This window comes from Protopterus annectens, chromosome 6.part1 (genome assembly GCF_019279795.1).
Source record: "Protopterus annectens isolate FY-2018-M chromosome 6.part1, PAN1.0, whole genome shotgun sequence".
Taxonomy (NCBI): domain Eukaryota; kingdom Metazoa; phylum Chordata; order Ceratodontiformes; family Protopteridae; genus Protopterus; species Protopterus annectens.
In genome coordinates, this window is record NC_056738.1 from 488,288,629 (window position 1) to 488,315,118 (window position 26,490).

The window sequence follows — 26,490 nt, forward strand, 5'->3', positions numbered from 1 at the left end:
AACAATTATTCCAAATTGACAGCTGCACCCACATGCATTACTTATTCTAAAATTAAGGATGTTCATCGTGTTACCCTGCTGCAGTCATCACACTTGGGTTATCCTGCCGTCAGGCGGTGCCGCAGTCGGCCGAATTCCAAAGTCTTGGTCCGGCGTCTGTTGCTGTCGCTTCCTCCCTGACGTCAGTGCAGCAGGGGTATTTAAGAGGCATCCGACGCCATTTTCTCCAGTCTTTCTTGCCACGCAGTGCCCGAAGCAGAAGCAGTTCGCAAGTGCCGGTCGGCCGACACCTGAGATTTTCGATTTGAATTTCAGTCCAAAGTCTTCATCAAAGCTAAGTACCCCATTGGAGAACATCTTTTTGCCTCAGTCCGATGTCAGAAAAAGTTAACAATTGCATTTCTTGTGGGAAGCAAATACCGCATAAGGACTTCTATTCCTATTGTATTCCTTGCCTAGGCCCAGACCACGATGTCACAGCTTGTCGGTTTTGCGCTAGGTTTAATAAACGAACTATCAAATGCCGTTTTGACTTCGCACGGCATTACTTTGGTAGGAAATTTAATTATATCATGCCATCAGAGCAGCTGACGACCGCCACTCATAAAAAAATACAAGGATAAGGATAGGCAGCCTAGGAATAAGCCAGACACCGAGGCCTCAGTTGGGCCTGCCGCCGGTTCTCTGGTTTTCAGTGAGGTGCCTACGCAGCCCCTGATGACTGCAGAACTGGAACCCCAGACAGCTGCAGATTCCCAAGCAGAGTCCACTAGGCCTACGCAGCCTTCTACCGACACCGGAGCAGAACTAGACACCGGTGCAACGCAAACACCTTCGGTTGCAGAAGGTGTATTTAGACCAACTACACTCACCATTAAATCTTATGCTAAACTTAAAACTCCTTTAAAACCAAAGAAAACTGTACCTCAGGCTACAGTTCAAGGCCCCATGCCTAAGAAACAGATGCTTAAAATGGCTGAAGATATAATTACCCTTATCGGGGGTTCCCATCTCCCTCCTGATAAAAGACCAAGACCAGAGGAGGATTATGCATCCTCTGGCCAGGTTTCTCTCTCCTCAGATTCTTCTGAGGAACAGAATTACACTTTTCCACCTTATGAGGATTCTGAGACTGAAGATTCCATTCCCTCGGCTTCTCCCCCTGAAGACTACTTCTTTGGGGAAACTTTGCATACCATGAGGGAACATTTCCACTGGGAAGGCCAGGATTACTCAGATTCTAAGAAAAGGCTCCGAGAGTTCCTCTTACTACCCCAGCACAGACCTCTTGCTGTCCTTCCTGTTTTAGATATTGTGGATGATGTTTACTTGGAGTCTAGTTTAAATCCAGACTCTCTACCTCCTGCTCCAGCCAAACCAGACAGGTACTACAGAGTACCTGACTCACACAAATTCCTTTATAAAAGCCCTGTAGCTGACCCAGAAACAATTTCCCAGGGTCCTAAGGGAGCAAAAGCTTCTATGGCTAAAAATCCTGTGCCTTCTGAAAGGGATTCCAGAGCCTTAGATAGATGGGGAAAGAAAATTTACACCTCAGCAATTCTGGCTATGAGAGCATTAAATTGCCAGTTTCACATGCTGAAATATCAACAATTCCTGATGTCTCAGTTAAAACAGAAAATGAGCACACATTCAGGACAGCCTGAATTCAAGGAAATGCAGGATCTTTTGCATGCAGCTGAACAGGTGGGCAACCATACCTTGCAATGCAGATTTGATTCATTGGAAGCTTCCTGTAGAGCAGCTGTTACTGGCTCTGTCATACGTAGACATGCTTGGTTAAAAGAACAAACCCTCCCTGACCATGTTAAAGCAAAATTATTGGATGCACCTTTACAGCAGGATGTATTATTTGGTGTCAAAGCAGAAGAGGTTTTAAAGAAAATGGAGGATAAGGCAAAGTCTACGCAAACGGTCAAAGATTTTTTGCAGGTACAACCCCCTCGTTTCAGCAGAAATTGGCCAACAAAAAACTGGTCCAAGATCACAGAGGGGCAAATACAGACGCCCAAGGGGCAGAGGCCAGTCACAGGGCCCTTACAAACCTCGCCACTGGGGTTCTGCTACCCAGAAAGGAGGAGAAGACAGGCCCTAGGCTAGCAGAAGACAAACACAATGACTCTGTCCTCAAACTACCAAGCAAATCTCTCCTGGCAACTCCCTTGGGGGAAAAACTAGCATTTTTTGCAGACAACTGGCACATCATCACAAAAGACAAATGGGTTCTAAACATTGTCTCCCAAGGATATAGATTCCACTTTCATACCTTACCAAGGATCAAAGGAATGCCAAACCTGCCACCAAATCAATGGGGAGAGGCACAAAAACAAATTACAGCTCTCATGAACATGAAAGCTGTTCAACAGGTACCTACACAGGAGCAAGGACAAGGTTTTTACTCAAGACTCTTCCTAGTCCCAAGAAAGGACAAAGCATGGAGACCCATTCTGGATCTTTCAATTCTGAACACCTATCTGCAAGTACCAAAATTCAGGATGCTAACACTACAGCAGCTTCTTCCCATGCTGGGCAAGAATGCTTGGCTAGTCACTTTGGACCTCAAGGAGGCATACCTGCATGTCCCTGTCAGACAAAATTGCAGAAGATACCTCCGCTTCATTGCAGGTTCAACGCAGTACCAATTCTCTGCACTGCCCTTTGGCTTATCTACTGCGCCCAGGGTCTTCACAAAATGCCTCGCACCAGTAATTGCATACTGCAGTCAAAGAGGAATTCAAATATACCCATACCTGGACAACTGCCTTATTCAAGCAGAAAGCAAGGACATTCTTTTAAAGCATCTGGCATTTGTCAAACACCTTCTAAGTTGCCTAGGGTACACAGTAAACGAAAAGAAATCAAAACTAGTACCCTCACAAAACGTAATATTCCTGGGTGCCAGCTTGAATACAACGGGCCTAGATGTCTTTCCTCACTCCAGACAAGCAACGACAGCTGTTTCAATATTTCAAAATAATGGCAACAAAGACCCAGCTCCCTGCAAGAAAAATTCTGCAGGCCTTGGGATTCATGGCATCTTGCATTCTTCTAATACCATTTGCAAAACTGCATATGAGGAAATTACAATGGTACCTGAAAAGTGTATGGACTCAGCACAGCCACAGCTTGGAGACAATGATACCACTCATTTCCTGCCTTCAACAGGAATTTCTATGGTGGGCACAGGCATGTCACCTCAACAAGGGTCAGCCTTTCACCTTACCCACAGCCAGGCAAACTATGACAACAGATGCATCGGACTATGCCTGGGGAGCACACATGGCAGGGCAGTGCATTCAGGGCAAATGGACTACAGATCAGAGACACCTGCATATCAATCAAAAAGAAATGCTAGCAGTGCAGAATGTCCTAACAGCTTACAAGGACTTTATACACCCAGGACAACTACTAATAAAGATGGACAATACCACAGTTATGTGGTACATAAACAAGCAAGGGTCACACATTCCTACCCTCTATGCAGGCAAGCAATGACCTTGTTGGAACACTGCACTCTCTTACTAGGTTCAGTTACAAGCACAATTCCTGCCAGGAAAGAAAAACACACTGGCAGACGACCTAAGCAGAAACATCATGGATCCACACGAATGGAAACTAGATCCACAAGTATTTGCAATGATAGTTCAAAGATGGGGATGCCCAAACATAGATCTGTTTGCAAGCCCCCACAACCACCAACTTCAAAAATTTTGCACACGGACCTTCCATCCACTAGCATGGAAAGTGGACGCCCTCTCATTCAGTTGGAAAATATTAACAGTTTATGCCTTCCCTCCACTGCTTCTTCTAGCAAAAGTACTGCTGAAAGTCAGATTAGAGAGGCCATAAATGATACTTGTTGCACCAAACTGGCCATGCCAACATTGGTATCCAATTTTAAGGAACATGACCCACGACCCACCATGGATTTTGCCACAAATTCCTCACCTGCTCACCCAGCGAGACCATCAGATTCTACACAGCCAGCTCAAGACTTTAAACCTGGCTGCATGAACAACCAACCAACACCTTTATCCAAAGATGTTATGGATGTCATTCTGGAGGCAAGGAGGTCCTGCACCAGGAAAACCTACTCAGGCAAATGGAAAAGATTTTGCGCCTGGAACCAGGCTAAAGGCCTAAACCCCCTTGATCCAAACATCCCTCAGATTCTACAATATTTGACTGAAATGTTACACAAAGGACTTTCCTTTTCATCTGTTAAGATCCACGCCTCAGCAATTTCAGCGCATTACAGCATGGATACTCCTTTATTTTCACATCCACTCCTAAGGCAGTACCAAAGAGGGGCTAAAAACTTAAGACCACCAAGGAGAGCTCCAACACCTACTTGGGATCTCAACTTTGTTCTGGAAAAGCTTACACTGCTGCCCTTTGAACCAGCTTTTTCAGCTGATTTAAAATTTCTTTCATGGAAAACTGCCCTACTACTAGCAATAATCTCAGCTAGAAGAGTCTCAGAGCTACAGGCACTAATGGCAGTGGAACCTTTCATCATTTTTCATCAAGACAGAGTCTCTCTACGAACTAATCCTTCCTTTATGCCAAAGGTGGTACCCAGTGTGGCCCTAAACCAAACCATTCACTTGCCCACCTTCTTCCCAAATCCCCAGAACAAAGGAGAAAGACTCCTGCACTCTTTGGACATTCACAGGCAATTACGTTACTACTTGGATAAAACTAAGGCTTTCAGAAAAACTGACCAGCTTTTTGTAGCCTATGCTACAGGATCACAAGGAAAAGCTATCTCAAAGCAGACCATTTTAAAATGGATAGGACATTGCATACGTTTTTGCTACACACATCATGGGAAACCAGTACCTGCAAACATTAGGTCCCACTCCACCAGGGCTACAGCTACATCAGCAGCCTTTCTCAGGGAAGTGCCAGCCAAGGACATTCTGGAAGCTGCTACTTGGAGTTCAGTGCACACCTTCACCAAACACTATCACTTACCTCTTTACTCTAAGACTAGAGCTGGTTTTGCCACTGCAGTTTTGCAGGGCCTACTAACTTCTTCTAACCCTGTTTGATTCCACCTCCCATCCTTAGCTTTGGGATTCAACCCAAGTGTGATGACTGCAGCAGGTTAACACGATGAACATAGTGCAGTTTTGTACCTACCATGAATGTAGATGTTCGAATGTTCACCCTGCTGCAGTCCAGGTTACCCTCCCTCCATCCCCTCTGAACTAGCTGAACTTATATCTACCACTTCTTCCTATACTACCTCTGTGGTGTATTTGCTTGTGCCTAAGGGTTTTGTTTGATTTTTATATAACCATATATATATATATATATATATATATATATATATATATATATATTTTGCCTACCTATTGGGGGCACCTGACATCTGGGGCAAGAAAAACTGAAGAAAATGGCGTCAGATGCCTCTTAAATACCCCTACCGCACTGACGTCAGGGAAGAAGTGACAGCAACCGACGCCGGACCAAGACTTTGGAATTCGGGCCGACTGCGGGACCACCTGACGGCAGGATAACCCAAGTGTGATGACTGCAGCAGGGTGAACACTTGAACATCTACATTTATGGTAGGTACAAAACTGTACTTTTCCCATGCTAATGCAAAGTGTTAAGGCCTGTATTCCCACTTACACTGATTGCTATCTAGAAGTGAAAAACAGCTTGCTTACTTTTAGTAAACCTTAACCTTTGGTGCTATGAAAAAGTGCACTGGCTGCCTTTAAATAAATAAATAGAAATTGTGCAGTTGTATTAAATACATTGAAGTATCAATTCTGATGTGGCGGCATCTGCTTTAAAATAGTGTTAACTTCCCAGAGTTTCAGACTTCATTTTTATTTCGCTGAGTTGTCAGCTTGCCTTTAAATATTGATTATATTGTACACGCTACATTTCTTGTAGCAGTGTGATGATGTTCATCGTGCTATGCTGCTGCAGTCATCACACTTGGGTTATCCTGCCGTCAGGCGGTCCCGCAGTCGGCCTGAATTCCAAAGCCTTGGTCCGGCGTTGGTTGTCGTCACTTCTTCCCTGACGTCAGTGCGGCAGGGGTATAAAGAGGCAGCCGACGCCATTTTCTTCAGTCTTTCTTGCCGTGCGGTGCCCAGAGCAGAAGCAGTTTGCAAGTGCCGATCAGCCATCTCCCGAGATTTTCGAACAGAATTTCAGCCGAAGTCTTCTATAAAGCTAAGTACCCCGTTGGGGAAACTTTTCTTGCCTCAGACCGATGTCAGACAAAGTTAATAATTGTATTTCTTGTGGGAAGCAAATACCTCATAAGGATTTTCATTCTTATTGTATTCCTTGCCTAGGCCCAGACCACAACGTTTCTGTTTGTCGGTTTTGCGCTAGGTTCAATAAATGCACTATTAAGTGTCGGGCTGATACCGCCCGACATTATTTTGGCAGAAAATTCAACTACATTATGTCGTTGGAACCTCCAACCACTATGTTTAAAAAACGCAAGGACAAAGACCGGCAGCCTAGACCTAGACCAGATACCGAGGTCCAGGTTAGGCCTGCCGCCGGATCTTCAGTATTCAGTGAGGCGCCTACGCAGCCCCTGACTACCACAGATTTAGAAAATACGACTACCTCTCAGTCAGAATCTACTGGGCCACTGGAGTTGGTTCCTCCTCAACTCGCGAACGCCAGCCCTGGCGGCGATCCAGAGACTATGGACAGGCCTTCGGTTTCAGAAGGCGTCTTTAAACCGACGACTCTTTCCATTAAGTCATACACTAAGCTTCCAAAGGTTAAGAAACCGGCCCCACAGGCCCCTATGCCTAAAAAACAGATGCTCAGAATGGCGGAGGACCTGATTACCCTTATCAGAGGTTCCCAGCCCCCTCCTGACAAAAGGCCTAGACTGGAGGAAGATTTACCTCATTCTGACCAGGAATCCATTTCCTCAGCAGACTCTGAGGAACAGGATTACACCTTCCCTCTCTATGAAGACTCAAATGCTGAGGAGTCTATTCCCTCTGTTTCCCCCCCTGAAGACTTCTCTTTTGGGGAATCCCTGCACACCATGAGAGAGCATTTCCACTGGGAAGGACAAGATTACTCTGACTCCAAGAAAAGACTCCATGAGTTTCTTCTTCTACCTCAGCATAGACCCCTAGCCATTCCTCCTGTTTTAGACATTCTGGATGATGTCTACACTGAATCCAGTCTAAATCCAGATTCCTTACCTCCAGCACCACCTAAACCAGACAGATACTACCGAGTCCCCTGACTCTCACAAGTTTTTATATAAAAGCCCTGCTGCAGACCCAGAAACCATTTCCCAGGGTCCCAAAGGGGTTATGGCCTCTACTGCTAAGAATCCACTACCTGCGGAAAGAGATTCCAGGGCATTAGAAAGATGGGGGAAAAAAGTGTATACCTCTGCCACTTTGGCCATGAGGGCATTAAACTGCCAATTCCACATGATTAAATACCAGCAGTACTTGCTTACTCAGTTAAAACAGAAAATGATCCCTCAAACAGATCAACTAGATTTCAAAGGGATGCAAGATTTGTTGCATGCAGCAGAACAAGTGGGAAAACATACCTTGCAGTGTGGTTTTGATTCTTTGGAGGCCTCATGTAGAGCAGCAGTCACAGGGTCTGTAATACGTAGACATGCTTGGCTAAAAGAGCAGACCTTACCAGAACATGTCAAAGCAAAGTTACTGGATGCTCCACTGCAAAAGGATGCGTTATTTGGTGTCAAAGCAGAGGAAGTTATAAAGAAGATGGAAGAAAAGGCAAAATCAATGCAAACAGTTAAAGATTTTTTACAGGTACAACCTCCTCGCTTCAGCAGAAACTGGCCATCAGAAAACTGGTCCTTTCCTGCTTCAAACAGACCCCAAAGGGGCAGGTACAGACGCCCTAGGGGCAGAGACCAGGCACAAGGTACCTTCAGGCCTAGATAATGGCAAACAACAACTCAAAGAGGGGGAGACGACAGATCTCAACCCTTCAGAAAACAAACTCAATGACTTTCCTCTTCGCCTGCCAAGCAAAATTGCCCAGGCAGCACCTCTAGGAGGAAAACTGGCTCTTTTCCCACTAAATTGGCACATCATAACAAAGGACAAATGGGTTCTGGATATTATTTTCCGAGGCTACAAATTTCATTTTCACACTTTACCACGGATGAGAGGCATGCTAAATCTGCCAACAAACCAATGGGCAGAGGCACAAAAGCAAATTTCAGCTCTCATGAACATGAAAGCAATTCAAAAGGTACCTGCAAAAGAGCAAGGTCTGGGATTTTACTCATGACTGTTTCTAGTACCAAGAAAGGACAAAGCCTGGAGACCCATCTTAGACCTTTCAATTCTAAACACATACCTGGACATTCCCAAATTCAAAATGCTCACACTACAGCAGCTTCTTCCCATGCTGGGCAAGGAGCCTTGGCTGGTAACGTTGGACCTCCAAGAGGCATACCTGCATGTCCCTATCGGACAAGATTGCAGAAGATACCTCAGATTTTTGGCAGGCACAACGCATTATCAATTCTCTGCATTGCCCTTTGGCTTATCTACTGCGCCCAGAGTATTCACGAAATGCCTGGCATCAGTAATTGCATACCGCAGACAACGAGGAATACAAATTTATCCATATCTGGACAACTGCCTGATCCAAGCGGACAGCAAAGACATCCTACTGCAGCATCTGGCATTTGTAACAAAGTTACTAAGTTGCCTAGGGTACACAGTAAACAAAAAGAAATCAAAACTAATACCCTCACAAGAAATAATTTTCCTGGGTGCCAGCTTGAATACAACGGCCCAGATGGCATACCTCACACCAGACAAGCAAAAACAACTGGCTCAGTACTTCAAAAAGATGGCAACTTCTACCCAGCTCACTGCAAGGAAATTCCTGCAGGCATTGGGGTACATGGCATCCTGCATTCAACTAATTGCATATGCAAGGCTGCATATGAGAAAACTACAGTGGTACCTAAAACGTGTATGGTCCCAACACAAACACAGCCTCGAAGCAAGTATAACTCTCATTCCCTGCCTTCAAAAAGAGTTTCTATGGTGGGCTCAAGCATGCCAAGCAAACAAGGGCCTTCCTTTTGTCTCACCTCCAGCAAACCAAACCTTGACAACAGATTCATCAGACTACGCCTGGGGTGCACACATGGCAGGACAATGCATACAGGGCAAATGGTCTGCAAACCAAAGGCAACTACACATCAATCAAAAGGAGATGCTAGCTGTAAAAAATGCACTAACAGCCTTCAAGGACCTCTTGCATCCAGGACAACTTCTAATAAGGACAGACAACACCACAGTTATGTGGTACATAAACAAACAAGGAGGAACGCACTCCTACCCACTATGCAGACAGGCAATGGACTTGTGGAACACAGCATTAACTTACCAAGTACATCTGCAAGCACAATTCCTGCCAGGAAAAGAAAACATTTTGGCAGACAAATTAAGCAGAAATTTGACAGACCCTCATGAGTGGAGACTACACCCACAAGTATTCTCAATGATAACTCAAAGGTGGGGACCACCAGACATAGATCTGTTTGCCTCAACCAACAATTGCCAGCTACAAAAATTTGCACAAGGACTTATCCCCTGGCTTGGAAAGTGGATGCCCTATCATTCAGTTGGACAGCATTGTCAGTCTACGCCTTCCCACCTCTGCCTCTACTGACCCGGGTATTACCAAAAGCCAGATCAGAGAGACCACAGATGATCCTCATTGCTCCGGACTGGCCACGTCAACACTGGTACCCACTACTACGAAACTTGACTCGCAGCCCTCCATGGATCTTACCTCAATTCCCTTTGCTGTTAACCCAACAAAACTCTCAGATCCTTCACAGTCAGCTAAGGACCTTAAATCTAGCTGCATGGAAAACACCTTAAATTATCAAACAACACTTCTCTCAAAGGACGTCCAGAATGTCATTTTGGAGGCCAGGAGGCCCAGCACCAGAAAAATTTACTCAGACAAATGGAAAAGATTTTGTGTCTGGAGCCAGGCCAGAAGCCTAAATCCTGGCATCCCAAATATTCCGCACATACTCCAATATCTAACTGAGATGCTACACAAAGGCCTTTCTTTCTCATCCATAAAGATCCATGCTTTAGCCATTTCAGCTCAATATGATACGGTTCCTCCCATTTTCTCTCATCCTTTGCTAAGGCAGTTTCTCAGAGGGGCAAAAAATATAAGACCCCCCCAGAAAACCACCAACTCCAACTTGGGATCTAAATTTTGTTGTGGAAAAGTTAACACTTCCTCCTTTCGAACCAGCCTTTTCAGCAGAGCTTCAATACTTGTCATGGAAGACAGTCCTGCTGCTGGCTATCACCTCAGCACACAGAGTCTCAGAACTGCAGGCACTTATGGCAGTGGAACCATCAGGACAGAGTATCTTTACGCACCAACCCTTCCTTCATGCCAAAGGTAGTATCCAATGTGGCTCTCAATCAGACCATACACTTGCCCACCTTTTATCCAAACCCACAGAATATAGGAGAAAGACTCCTTCACTCTTTGGACATTCACAGACAGTTACGTTACTATTTGGACAAGACAAAGGCCTTCGGAAACTCTGACCAACTCCTTGTATCATATGCACCAGGCTCAGAAGGAAAGGCTATTTCAAAATAGACCATCTCCAAATGGATAGCACATTGCATCCGCTTTTGCTACTCACACCACGGGAAAACAGTGCCTGCTAGTATTAGGTCTCACTCTACCAGGGCTACAGCAACCTCCGCAGCCTTCCTCCGAGGAGTCCCAACAAAGGACATTCTGGAGGCAGCTACCTGGAGTTCAGTGCACACCTTCACCAAGCATTACCACCTTCCTCTATACTCAAAAACCAGAGCTGGGTTTGCCACTGCAGTTCTGCAGAGCATCTTAGCTGCACCTAACCCAGTTTAGCACCTACCACCCAACCATAGCTTTGGGACTCTGCCAAAGTGTGATGACTGCAGCAGCATAGCATGATGAACATAGTACAGTTTTGTATTTTAAACCACCAAGAAGGAAAAATAGTCCAGGAAACGACTCAGCCAGTATATCCAAAGAATTTATTTTATAGTACCAACAATTGATGTTCTCCAGCGCCTCGGCATAAGCCTTTTAACAGAGTATAACAAAACCCATTTCTCATTCCTTTATATAGTAAAAAAACTATTCTAATAAAACAATTAAAAAAAAACACTTAATTACAGCAGCCATTTTCAATCAAGCTCTCTATTTAACCCCTTAGGGTGTAAAGTGTCAAATTTTAAAATAAACAGTGCTTCTTTCCATTGTAGTTTATTCTTCAAGCACATACCTTTCACACAATGTACTTTTTCCAAAATTGTGCCTGTTAAATTTTTACCATCACTGTTATGATATTTTTTAAAATGAAAGCTTAAAGGGCTTTCTACCTTTTCATTTGTAATATTTCTCAGATGTTCAAAGAACCTGACTCGAAAACTTCTTTTTGATTCACCTATGTAAAATAAATTGCATTCACATTTGAGTACATATACAATACCTTCTGTGTTACAACTAAAATTACCATTCAAATTAAATTTCTTTCCATTTATACAGTCAGAAGAATTTACTGTTTGGTTACATATACTACAATGACCACATGCTTTAAAACCATAATCAGAAATACATTTAGTTAGACTGGCAGCAGAAAAAATAAAATAAGCATGAACTAGCATATCTTTAATACTTTTTCCATGTCTATAAGACACCATAGGTTTTTGAGGTAACAATTCACCCAAGCATGGATCTTGTAACAAATGTGTCCAATAAAACATAACAATTTCTACTAATTTCTCTGTATATGTTCCATATGTTGTAACAAAAAACATTTTATCCACTTGTTGATTATACACATTTTTATCTGATTTAGTCCTATATTTTACTTGTTTATGAATCTGATTATTAAAATTCAAATTATTTTTAGCTTGTTCTACACTTTCTACACTATAACCTCTTTTGATAAATTTCTGACAAGTCAACTCAATTTCTAATTCTTTTTGTTGTTCATCACTAGTTAATCTTGAAATTGGCAATAATTCATTATAGGGAAGTGCTGATATTAAGTGTGGAGAATGGCAACTAGTCCCATTAATGAAATTATTCACACCTTCAAATTTATGATGTACTGATGTTACTACCTTATTATCTCTAACATGCAAATTTACATCCAAAAATGTAACTTTATCTCCCCACTGAGCTCCATCAAACTTTATACCAAAATTATTACAGTCTAGATCATGAATAAAATTATGTACATCTAAACTACCCCCTTCACATAGAAAGATTAAATCATCTATGTAACGATAATATTCTATTACATGACTTCTGAAAAAGCACATTCTATACAGAAATTTGGTTTCAAAATAACCCATAAATAGATTTGCATATACTGGAGTGAAAACTGCTCCCATCGCTGTGCCTTTAATTTGTTGATAAAGAATTTCATTAAATTCAAAAAAATTATTTTTAAGACAAAACAGTATTAAATCAACTGTATAATAAGTAAGTGGAGTTTCACCCAAATTAAATTTAAGAGCTTCCACCCCTAATTCATGTGTAATATTAGTATACATTTTTTTAATATCTACTACTATCCAGTACCTATTTTTATTCCACTGAATTTTATTAATTTTCTCCAGAAAGTCAGGTGTATCTAATATAGGAAGACAACTGCACAACCTTTGGTAAAAGTAATTCATGCAACACAATTCCTATATTATGAAGAAAATAGTTGCAAGCAGACACTATAGGACGACCCGGGAGATTATATCTATCTTTATGTAGTTTAGGAAGACAGTAAAATTTGGCCATAGTACAATTTTCTATGGAAAATTTCCTCTCTGTCTTTTTTGGTAAAATAGCCAAGTCTATACCCCCTATTTATTAGTTCATTATATGCTGACAAGGCTGTTTCATATTCCTTCCATATAGCAATTCTATATACTTCCTCATTATTTAAATTATCCATACACATCTTATAATACTGTTCTACTGTCATTATAACTAACTTATTGCCTTTATCTGAGGGCTTAAATATAATATCTTTTCTACATCTCATCTTCGTTAAAGCCTCCCATTCATTTTTAGTAGTACAGTTTTGTACCTACCATAAATGTAGATGTTCGAGTGGTTATGCTGCTGCAGTCCAGGTTACCCTCCTCCATCCCCTCTACCTAACAAGGCTTTTCTTATTCCTCCATGTACTTCAACCTTTGGGATGCATGTCTATATGGTGTATTTGCTTACAACTAGTACCATTGTTTTGCACTAAGGTATGTTTTGCAAGCTTCTTATTATGCCTCCTTAGTTTGGGGCACCTGACATCTGGGGCAAGAAAAACTGAAGAAAATGGCGTCGGCTGCCTCTTTTATACCCCTGCCACACTGACATCAGGGAAGAAGCGACGACAACCGACGCCGGACCAAGGCTTTGGAATTCAGGCCGACTGCAGGACCGCCTGGCGGCAGGATAACCTAAGTGTGATGACTACAGCAGCATAACCACTTGAACATCTACATTTATGGTAGGTACAAAACTGTACTTCGTGTTTCACTGTTGCAGTCATTACATTTGGGTAATCTGCTGGCAGGTTGCCTTCATTTGGCCTGATTAACAAAGTCTTGGGTCCTGCATCGGTTGCTGGCCTTTCTTCCATGACATCAGGTCATCAGGGGTATAAAACATGCATCTGATGCCATTACATCAGTCTTTCTTGCCGTGCGGTGCCCGAAGCAGAAGGAGTTCGCAAGTGCCGGTCGGCCGACTCCTGAAATTTTTGTTTTCGAGTTTCAACACCGAAGTCTTCAACTTAAAGCTAAGTACCTCGTTGGGGAAACTTTTTCTTGCTCCTTACCGATGTCAGTAAAAGTTAATAATTGCATTACTTGTGGAAAGCAAATACCTCACAAAGATTTTCATTCGTACTGTATTCCTTGTCTAGGCCCTGACCACGACGTACCTTGCTGTCGGTTTTGTGCTTTATTTAATAAGCGCACTATCCATCGTCGGTACATTTTTGCCTCTAAATATTTCGGTTCATGGTTTAATTATCCAGAAATGTTGTTGGTTAGCCATCCGACTACCGGGATTCCAAAAAAAACACAAAGATAAAGACAGAGACAGGCAGCCAAGGTCCAAAACTGCCGACAATGCTTCTCCTAAGCCAGTCGCCAGTTTGCCGGTACTCAGTGAGGCATTTTTAGTTTCATCTCCAGTTCAACCTATGTCACATTTGTAAAACTTTTTGTTTTAATAAAAATGCTCAAACAAAAAATGAAATAGATTTGTAGACCCCTATCTTTTAATTTGTAGCAAACACACAGAGCTATGTTTTCAAAAAGTGGTTTACTCATCCAGATAGGAACGATTATTCCGAATCAACAGCTGCATTTACATACTTATTCTAAAATTAAGGTTTCCCATGCTAAAGCAAAGTGTTAAAGCCTGTATTCCTACTTACACTGATTGCTGTTACCTTCCAGAAGTGAAAAACAGCTTGCTTACTTTCAGTAAACCTTAACCTTTGGTGCTATGACAAAGTGCACTGGCTGCCTTTAAATAAATAAATAGAAATTGTGCAGTTATATTAAATACATTGACGTATGAAGGCTGATGTGGAGGCATCTGCTTTAAAATTGTGTTAATTTCCCAGAGTTTCAGGCTTCATTTTTTTCACTGAGTTGTTTGTCAGCTTACCTTTAAATATTGATTATATTGTTCACACTACATTTCTTGCAGCAGTGTGTTCTGAGATATCATGATTAATTGCTTCCAAGTGCAGATGGCTAGTGTTCAAGTAAAAGTTGTTGGTAATGAGAAAAATAAAACAGCTGATAACTTTGCTCAAGCATTAAAGAATCTTTGTACATTTCCCTCACAACACACTGTTCAAAATTCTCATGGTTAATTGCTTGAACCAGTATACTTACCCTGTAAAAACAGTGGATATTTTTATCTTAATTGCACAGATAATTTGATCAATACACCTTTACACCCCATCCCACCCCCACCACAGAAGCTGAAGATCACAGTTTTATATTAACTTTAACTTCTTTCCAGTCTTTCTTACCTTGTTACTGTGTAAAGTCTGGATATGTTACAAGAAAAATATGTTTCATGCTTTAATACCTTTAGCATATACAACAGTCACTGATAAGACTCCCTGATCTCACATTTAAAATATCCTGAATGCTCTCAATACAAAACCTGCTGCACAATACAGCATGCAATTTGTCATATTTTTATATAGATATCAATAAGATCCAAATTTGTTTTACTTAGTTACTTTGTCAGTGTCCTTCAAAACATTAATGACATAAATTGGTATGTGTTTTACATTTCGCCCACTGTTTTAACACTGTCATCAAAATTCCAGTCTTTATCAGCTACTTCTTGCAAAGTCACATTTTGCATGTCTAATTTTTATATATAATGGGATTGATGCTTTACAATACCCCATTTATTTACTAACTTCACATTGTTACCTGCCTTCCTAATCATTTTCATCTCCCAGCACTACTCTGGTTCAAATCGAAAGTACTCCTGATTTTTCTAGTTAGCTCCTGTGCTTTTTCTGTTGCACTATCATTTCCTTTAGAAGAATGGAAAATGTTTTACTGGCAGTCTCTCAATGGACTTTTTCAAAGTAATGAGACACAGGGTTCCCTTATACTTACTTGACCATTCTTTGTTTGCTAAACTTTATCACCCCCCTTAGCTTGTTCTGCTTCCAAATGTCTTTGATCCTCCAGAAGAAAATATTCTGAAGACAGCTGGCTGCAGCAACTTGAATCTCACACCTGCCTGTGGAGCAGGGGCGGCCCGTGCTATTGGACTGCAGCCCTTCCAGCTGTAAAATAAGAATATTAACCAATTAAAACATAAAAGTAATAAAAAGAAAATAATAAAACAAACCACAAGTCCCAGAACATCGCGTATGCGCACTCACGGCATTTCCCATACTCGGACTGCTGGTGAACCAGTCTGGAGCATGCGCACAGAATCCAGACTGTCTCCACCTGCAGTCTGGACTACCAGATGTGCATCTACAGTTACCCAGCAGTCTATGCAGTAATTCTAACTGCATAGACTGGAAGGGGATCGGACTGCAATGTCCGCAGGCAGGGTGGTCTCGCAGGAAAGAGAGAACGAGCCTTAGGTTCTCTTGTGGGATAACAGCTCCTCAGGCGCGGCAGTGATGGTGCAGTGCAGGATACAACGGACGATGAAGCTTCGGACTTACAGGGCAGGTAAGTGTAAGTGTGTGTGTGTGTGTGTGTGTGTGTGTGTGTGTGTGTGTGTGTGTGTGTGTGTGTGTAAAATGCCCCAGTCACTACATGGTGGTGGGTAGAGAATAAGGCTTGAACCCTGTACCTTGGGCACAAATGGCAGGAGCCTGAATTCCCTACCCACCACCATTTGTAATAAAAATGCAGATTTTTGCCTCATATTTGTTCTGTTCCTCATAAAATCTGTGGTTTCTATATGTTTGCTTCTCAACACAGCCAGTGGTGCAGTGGTACCATTGTTGCCTAACAGCTTCAGGTTGTCTGGTTTGATTCTTGGCTGGGGTGCCTTCTATATGGAGTCTGCATGTCCTTCCTGTGTTTGTGTGGGTTTACTCTGGTGTCCTCTCATCTTATAAAGACATGTCTGTAGTGTTTCTTCCTCTGCCAAAAATTGCCTTTTGTTCCAAGTCAGACTTCCCTGGTTAACAAATGTTAAATAAATAAAAATGACAAGCATTGGAATTTCAGACTTTATATTCTTCAGAAAGTACATGGTAACACCAAACCTATTATTATAGCAAGTTTATTAGATGGATATTTGGAATTTGTCCCTATATTTGGGACTGTATTCCCCACATTATTGGCTTTGTCCAGGTTTTGTGTGCCAAGGCTGAGAGCTATGGTGATAACTGAACTCACTGAATATGTTTGGGGGCTGTATTCCCCCATTATTGGCTTTTTTTCAGGTGTTTTGTGCTAAGATGTTGACAGCTATGGTGAGAACTGAATTCACTGAATGTAGCAATGTAAGTTTCAGTCTTGCTTTTTCATAAAATAGATGATTGATTTGGCATAGTGGTATGTTGCTGTGACTGTTTTGCACAGGGTCCTGGGTTCAATGCTTGGCAGTGAAATGTATGGTGGTAACACAGCATTTTATTCTCGCAACTTTCCAGCATTATATAAGCAATGTTTAAAATGTGTCCCTGCTTTTTGATCTTTTGCCCCCCCCCCACTAAATTTTGGCTTTTTCCAGATTTCTTGTGCTGCAAAGTTTAGAGATACAGCTGAGTGTCAAGTAGATTTTACAAAAAGCTGAGAGCTGCAGGGGAACAAAAGTTTAGTGATGCTTATGCTGAGTCTACTTGCATTGTTAATAGCACAACCGGTAGTGTACTTGCTTTTGATGCAGAAGGTTGTGGGTTCTACTCCCGCAGTAGGTAGATGCATTGCTGATACTGTATTGTATTGTAAAGGGGGTGGATGCTGCAGTCCTTTTTGGTGAAGATACCTAGTAACTCTGAACCTGTTATCAGTTTGCCATCCATCCCCTATTGCAATTATTAGATGACTTTTACTTCTTCAGAGATTGTGCATATTTACTGATACTTTGATCATGTTTTCCTCATGAAACAAGTAGATAGTTGTTGTCAGGCTTATCATTTTTTAATGAAACCTAGACAATTTATTCCTCAAGGGTAACAGACACTTTATTTGTAGATGAAACAATGACATATAAAGTTGTTTGCTAGCAGCAACCTCTTCATTAGTAACAGATTTCTTTAATGTGGAATTATTTAGATGACTTTTACTTCTTCAGAGATTGTGCATATTTACTGATACTGGTGGACTGTAGAAATTTGAGTAGACTTTTATGATAGAAATGTTCTGAATTGGGCAGCTTTGTCGTTATTGGTGCATGCATTTTTTTCACTGTTTACGTTTTGAATTGGGCAGTTTTGTCATTATTGGTGCATGCATTTTGTTTCATTGTTTACTGGAAAAATGTTCAAAACAAATTTAAAACGCCCTCTACAGCTGTACTATATTGTACAAGGAATATAATTTCATAAAATCAGAAAGGTGAATCAAAGACCACGTGTATGTTTCATGTGCAAGGGGCCTTTGATTTGAAAACAGCCCAAAGTCAATCTTTATCTGTCACTGGCAAAATGTATTTTCTTTGAATGTGGGTTTCAATGCTGTTTCAATGAATGTGAGTTTCAAGGGCAGAGAAGTTTTAATGCTAAGTCTGTTTTCATTGTGAGACTGCATTGCTTTGTTTAGCAGATGTCTTAGTGTTTGTGCTGTAAAATGCAAAATAAAACTTTCAAATGAAGTCCAAATCATCGTAGAAGTAAAGCAGTATTCACATTAGTGTTTATGGTAAATGGGATGAAATAGCCAAGTAATGGTTCATTGGAATAGCTGAAGGGGGAAGGCTCCATTTGACCACGATTTTGTGAGGGGGAAGGGCGGCAACCTCAAAGACAGCCCCGGCTAAACTATACCTCTCAACTGTCCAGATTTTCACAGAATGAATAAGAGTTTTGCTTCTTATTTTTGGTTTGTTCCTCATTAAATGTGTGGTTTTCTGGCAAATAATTTAGAAATTAAGTCACTAAATAATGACAGACACTGAGTTTCAGACTTCATAACCTTCAGACAAATGCATGCTAAAGCAAGACCTGTTATTTCTATCAACTGTCTCAGTTTATACAACAATTAGTACCGTTTATAAGTATATTTGGCCTTGTCCAGATTTCCTGCATTAACAGGTTGAGAGGTTTGTTTGTTTGTGTCTTTCGGCTTTTCCCGGTTAGGGGTCGCCACAGCGGAATTCCGGTCCGCTAATGATTGGTGGTAGAGTTTTACGTGCTGGCTTGCCTGGCCTAACGCACAACCTTCAATGAAGGAATGCCCATTCACGCATGTCGCCACACAGAAGACACTCTGAGAATCGAACGGGCAGTGTCTGAGAATCGAACGGGCAATGTCTAACTGTGAGGCGATAACGGTACCGCAGCACCACCACCGCAGTAACAGGTTGAGAGGTATGTGCAAATAAATTGCTTTAAAGAATTAGGCATATCCAAACCTCAGAACTGTCCTCGATTTTGGCTCAAAATGTTGCTCTTCCCCTAATAATCCCGCCGCAAAATGGCAATTTTGGAAGAAAACATGGAGGGTTTACAATTAAGAAATAAGTGTAATAATCAGAGTTATAGATTACTTTTATTTCAGAAATGCATGCATATTCTTTTATTTTGTCAGCTGCTCATGTTAGCAGTACTAATATTAAAAAGGTTTCCCTTCTTTGACAGGTTCCCAGCTGTATTGTATGGCTATTTTATATTTTTTGCATCACATTTTGGTCCATTTTTCATAAAATTGTGTTTTTTTTGGCAAATTAGTAGCAATTCATTAAAGACCGAAGTTGGAAAATAATGACAGACATTTGTGTTTCAGATTTCATACCCTTCAGAAATTCATACTAATGCAAGACCTACTACTCTATTACCTTTCTAAGTTTATAAGAGCAATATTTAAAATTGTCCTTATTTTTGGTCCTTGTCCCACTTCTATGTATGGCTTTGTCCAGATTTCTTGCTCTGAGGTTGAGAGGTATGACAAATGTGTCAGGGCCATCAAAGTCAGCCAGAGATATTTCAAATTGTGACATACTTGTTGCACCCCACTGCCTCATGTAGTGTGACTCTGGATGTGTCCAAGCAAGGCAAGGAGCAGTTATGCAGTGTAAATGTGCAGAGTATCCCCCCATCCAAGGTAGACACAAGTACTACTTTTATTCTGTCCTTGATTTTGCAGAATGTTCGGGTTTGTCATATTTTTATACTGTTGATTTATGTTTATTATTACTCAGAAAGTGCCTGTTGCTCTGTGTTTAAGTAGCAATGCTTTAATGACCATCAGGTAAGCTTGTCTGAGATTATAAGATGCAAGTAAGCTTTAATAAGCATACTGTTAAAGAATTGCCAACAGTGAAAGCCTTTCTGTTGCCATGCAGAAAATACTTGCATAACTAGATAATGTATAAGCCGTGGGTATTGAAATGCATATGACAGTATTTTCTAATAAAGGACAGGATTACATTATTATTTTAAGAAGCTCATTACTTTTGTTGGAGACTTGCAGTTATCTTTGCAGGCTTTACCTGTAAACCAAACAGAATGCCGGTCTATCGTGTGTGGTCCATTTACCTGTACAGTAATCCTTTAAGCAATGTATCTTGAGCTTGTTTCTTGTTTGCTTTTCATTTTTTACTTTGATCATGTTTTCCCCATGAAACAAGTAGATAGTTGTCAGGTAGCAGTTCTTTTTTGGATAAGAAACATTTTTACAAGTGGGGGTATCACAGAGATTGCTACTTTCAGCATGTTACCTGGTACTTTAATAAAGCTGAATATAAATTATAATTGGAACTGGAGTACAAGGAGAAGTGGTTTGAGTTGAGTGCTGCTTGTTTTTCTTGTACTTGATTTTGACTGGCATTCCAGTTGTTGTGTCTTTCGGCTTTTCCCTGTTAGGGGTCGCCACAGTGGAACTCCGGTCCGCTAATGATTGGCAGATAGAGTTTTACATGCCGAGTTGCCAGCCCTGACGCACAAGCTTCAACGAAGGTACGCCCATTCACGCATGTCTCCATGCAGAAGACGCTGTAGCTGAGAATCGAACCGGACAGCATCTTACTGTGAGGTGACAATGCTACCGCAGCACTATCACCGCAGCACTTGACTAATGTATTTAAAAAGTAATTTATTTTTTCATGCCTCACAGTCGTTTTGTTTCCCTCTGGATATTAAGTAAGCTGTCATGCAGCTAATGAATTGAAATATTCTACACTTCACATTGTCTTGATTGCACTCTTGTAATGACGGTTTGGCACCCAGGGTAGTGTATTTAAAGTTCCAGGTTTTGTGGTTTTGAGCATAGCTCCTCCCATTTCTAGTTGACCACACCCCTTCCCAATTGGCCCCACCCATTCAGCTGTCTCCTGCAGCCCCCCTTCGATTTGAACTCACCAGCTGCCACTGCTGTGGAGATTCCCTGACTGCGTAGAGAAACGTGCTTCACTTCTGCCTGGTATACAGAGACTAACCATTTTCTCCAAAAACTCTGCTCACCCCAGGTTTTAACATTTTTTTCTTTCTGCTTCAGTTTTGTCATGAGCAACTCCTTTTGCTAGAATGATTGCATATTTACTAATGTAAGTATTTGCTGCTTTCTCATGGCACACATGATATGCGCCTTCAATTAACAAATCCTGCTTTGGAACGCAAGTCCAGTTGCTTAATTGTACTTTCACAAAGTTAATACAGTCTGCTCCTCCCATTTTCTCCGGTACAGCAGAAATTCTTAGGCTTTCCCTGAACATTTTATTTTCTAACTCTAGCCCCGTGGTTTTATCAGCTTATCTAAATAGCTAATTAAAGATCCTTCTATACATTTCCTGCCTTATGTTATTTGTTTGTATACATTCCTTCAGTGTTATGCTTATGTTAAACACCCCCTTTACATTTCATTTACTTTTCCTCTAAATCAGTTGGTCATCTTCTGTATCCAAGCTGAAAGTTGAACTACTTTTTGCTAAATAGATGCAATATTTTCCTATCTAGAATTTTCTCTTTTCCTTTTTCTTGTTTATCTTCTTTTTTGTTCTCTAATTTTCTTCTTTCTTGGCATACAGGCAGTATAATTACAGGCCAGTAAATGGATTTTATCCAACCGGTCTACTGTTTTTAAATTGTAGTTTTCACAGAGTGAAATAATCAGCCATTACCCGGGTGTAACCATCTTGGTATGAATCTGCTTGTAAAATACTTTTGAGCAAAAACAGCAATCACGTTCATCTTAAGTTAAGGATAAAAAAAAAAAACATCTTACGGTTGTGGACACTTTTGAGTAACAGAACCATTTCATTTGGAGTGTTCTTTAATTACAGTGGTAGCTGTGACACCTCAGGAAGAATGTGTGGAGGGTTTGTCTGTGTTCATAGGACTACAAAAATAACAATTCTTACAAAGTCTGCAATTTAGCGACTTTCTTTGGTTGGAAGTGTATACCTCCTTGTGAATAGGTTAAACAGATTCTGAAAGGAGTTTACAAGTTTGTTATTCAGGGGAAAACAAACACTCTAGCATCACAAGTTGTGTAAGATACTTGCAACTTTCACTGCTGCCATTGGACCTCTGTGAAATAGAAAGACAACATCACTTTATTTCTAGAATGACTCGTATAAAGGGGACCTGAAATGGATTCTGGTAAGGGGTCAAAAAAGCATTAAAATAAGATCATGCTAACATGTCAAGCCCCAGGTTGACCATTTTCTAGAAAAAACTGTTGAAGTTTTTTAAGAAGCACCTAAACTGATTTTGATGCATTAAATGAACCCAGAAGAGAATGATGTAATGAAAATGAAATATATTTATATTTTTTGTGTTGCTAGATGGAGTTTTCCTTTAATGAATGTGTATGCTCCGTAAAAAAAAAAAAAAAAAAAAAGAAAAACAATTAATCTCCATGGTACCGCCGAAGTCTCAAAACAACCTACTAAACAAATGTAGTGGGTCCAAAAACAAAACAGTGTAAAAAACTTATCTGTGTGGAAGATTTTCAGTCCATATATCTCTAGTTAATCACTGTGTATCACTGATGTGAATGTAACATGTGTACCAATAAAACTTTAACAGCACAATAAACCACTCCCTTGCCTGATATACAGTATATATATATATTTGTAAAGCTTGTGAGGAAACTATTACTCTATTTTTGTTTTACTTGGATTGCTTGTCTGTGTACTTAATAAAGGATTATCGACTGGAAACAGACTGCCTGCCTTGCTTAGATTACTTTCGAATACTTAGTAATTCTGTACAATTATATATTTTTTATTTATTTATTTGTTTTTTTACTTAGGACGAGTTTAAGTTTGTTACTTCTACTACTATTGTCTGGTCTGATTAATATACAGTGATTAACTAGAGATATGGGGACTGAAAATCTTCCACACAGAGAAGTTTCTTACACTGTTTCGTATGTCCATAAAGATACCTGCCAGTTTGAGTGTACCTGTGAATTTTTTTTGCATTTTATATCATATTTCTGAGGAATATGTCTTAATATTTCACTTTACAACATATGTAGCTGATGATGTTGGCTTTAAAGCTGTTTAGATTGTGTTGTCATCACTTAATGTATGTCTTTGTATATGAATATTGTTTTGGGGTGAAGGAAAGGAAAAAAAGTAGTGTAATTGTAGTGATAGAATGTGCCACCCCTTTGGAAAATTGATTGAAAACTATTTTTAATTGCATTTAACAGAAAACAACCTAAAGAGATACCTTAAGTGCTTTTGAAGGGGGGAAAGATCCCCTTCAGCTTCTTCACTCACATGTGGGGCTTTTTTCCTCATTTCACCGTACTTAAATGTAATAGCACCCTGGTCACAAAGCAACAGAGAAAAGAGTGAGGATTGCACACAAAGTAACTGGTGGTGCACAAATAACTGCAGCAGCAGTGGTTATCTCAAATTAACACTGATGTCTGTATTCACGTTTGGTCAAACAGAATGTTTGTACATTTACAGGTATTTCTATTTTTGTATTACTACACTGTGTGTAAGCAAATTACATTCTATGAAGTAAGATTTCAACCAGTTCAAGATCTGAGTAAATGTTTTCAGTTATTTTACTGTTTTTTATTCACCAAGTATGTCTTGATTCTTACAAATTAAACCCGCATATAAGTAAATATCTGATGATGTCATTTTCTTTCATATCGGAACTGATAAATTTCTGATCTAACTTGGCTGCTTTCATTAGATTTATAGATCCAACTTTTGAGCTTCTCCCCTTATGCATAATGCCCCACCGACCTAACATTCCTCAGATCTCGTTTGCTGTCAAATCACTCAGAAGCTCATCTCCTTCTCCTGAGCCTTTGGGTGAAATTTTCAGAATATGTCAGTTGTAAGTTTATTTTTGTTGAGTTATATACTTATATGTTTTCCACTCTCTCTCTTATTACCGTTGGATGTGATGTCCTGTCTCGCCTTCATTCTTTAATGAGTGGGTTTGGAACCAATCCTCAGTTCCGACTCTGCATAATACAAAGCTCGAGTTCTTCCATTAGCTCGTGGCTAAGCCCTATCCCATGATGCTCTTGGAGAGTTCCCCAGATCTCGTTTGCCATTAAACAAGATCGGGTGTTTCCATTCTGACTGGCTAAGTGGAAATTTTTTCTTTCCTTACTCTTGAATAATTGTTGAAACATAGAAAAATTTCTAGTGTTTAATACATATGTTTGGACTTAGTGTGTTTGCTTCTGTTGGTTTTTGCTGTTGGCCGTTTTCTTTCTCTAGGCCTTTTTCCCTTCCCTATCCCGGCTAAAGTTATACCTTTCTATAAGCCCCTTTTAGCAGAGTGCTTCCCTTAGCTACCTTATTCAAGCTCATTTAAGTTAGAGAGCTTTGTAAATTTAAGGTGTTTTTTTCTCTCTGTTTACCTGGTAAGCTCGTTTAAGTTAGAGGGCTACCGTTGGCCCGTTTAACTTAGAGGGCCTTCTCCCTTTCTTTATTTTCTCTTTATATTAGGCAGATTCGTTTAATTTAAAGAACTGCCTCTTTTCTTTAGCTAAACTATAGTGCTTAGTTGATTCTTGTTTAAAAATAAAAAATAAAAGGAACCTAAGGAAACTAAGCCCTCTGGGTTCAAGAAGTGTGAAAAATGGTCACAATGTTTGTGTGTACTGCCTCAGCGCATTCCATTTACAGGAATCATGTGCCATCTGCCATTCATTCAGTCACAGAGTGTTGCTTGAGAGAAAAAACAAGCTGTTGAGAGGTTTACTAAAGTCCCCTTCTCAGAGGCAATTGAAGAAAGTCAGGGTATGTCAACATTGTCAAAATCCCCAGTTTCCAGATCAGAAAAGTCGTGATAAAGACCATCCTGTGCTAGTGCTCATTGAGAGTTGACAAAAAAAATTGGTGAAATAGTCATCTTTGGACCCGAAGACTGTTGGGCCTGAAAAACCTACTTCCTCGGTTCCTCCTGTGGTTTTGGTGCCGATGGAGTTTCACCTACGGAGGCAGTCCCATAATTTGGAGCCAGTTTCTCCAACTTTGAGATCACCCTTGCTTCAACCAGTTAGATCTCCTACTCCCTCCTCTCGATCCTCTAGGAAGCCTCTCTGATGATGACAATGATGACATGGATCCGTGTGGTGCAGAGACTTTTAAGGGCACTAGCACTGGCCAAACTGTTGTCTGCTCCAACCCAGAGGGATTTGGATCTGGCCAAGACTACCCCTCCTCCATTTATTCCTCCTCCGATTTGATCTGGGACCTCAAAGATGGAATGTCTGGAGATGATTGTAGAGGAAGCGTTGGACCCGAGACTATAGCAGGATCTTCGGGCCCAATTACTGCTGTGACATTCCATCTGAACTTGAGGGGTCTAGGAGCTGACGCTCTCCGGTCAGGTCCTTGGAGGAGAGTCAGATCGGACAGTTGTCTGGGCCAGACTTGCCTCTTGGGGCTTCGGCGTGGGTGAGCTCTGCTCCTACATCAGCCTCAGAGCCAACCCCCTTGTTCTGAGGATGCCTTCTGGTTCTTCGGAGCTGGAAGCTTCCTCAGATCAGGGGCGGGGGGCCTTCGAACTGATGAGACTGCTGTCTCCATAGACAGTTCCACTCTCAGGTGCATACATTCTTCCCCTAAAGGCACCAGTGTCTGTTTTGGCATCATTGCATCCACACAGACTTGGAGACCCAAAGTCTCAGGATGCCCCATTGGATGAACCCCACTCTTCCAAAACCTCTCGAGAATACCCTTCTGAAGAGGTCCCTCGGAAGAGACTGTGCAAGAGGAAGCATTTAGACTCCCCAGAGGAGTCTGTCACATCTGATACAGACCTCAATGACTTAGAAGGGTCCCCACAGTTGCCCTCTGAGGATGTCTCTTTTGCAGACATCCTGAAGATTCTTAAGCAGAGAGGCGGCTGGAAATCCATCAACCCTTCTGAGGAGGAGTCTGTATACCTGAAGATTTTTGGGTCTCACCCTTCCACCACTTGGTTGTCTCCAACTTTCAATGAACCGATGGACCTAGTTTGTCACAAGGTGTGGGAGTCTGCAGATTCAGTGGAGCCTGTTCTCTGGAGCCCAAACAAATTCATAACTTCACCCACAGATAAGACTTTTCTCACGAAAGGTGTTCCAGTAGATGCTATGGTGGTGGCGGCAGCGGCCACCAAGAAGGAACTTTCTGAGATGTCTTCTTCTGTCTGTCTGCTGAGCAAGAAGTTTTGTACGATGGACAGATATGGAAGGTGCACCTTTTCTTCAGCGACCTTTGCACTCAGATCTCTGAATTATCTCACCCACTTTACCAGACTTCAGAGAGATTTCCTGA

At 41.1% G+C, this 26,490-nt stretch overlaps 1 protein-coding gene across 1 annotated transcript in view; it reads left to right on the forward strand.

Moving 5' to 3' along the window:
* Positions 1–26,490, forward strand: part of PIKFYVE (phosphoinositide kinase, FYVE-type zinc finger containing) — a 3,858,188-nt gene that overhangs the window by 2,838,697 nt on the left and 993,001 nt on the right. The window lies entirely within an intron of this gene.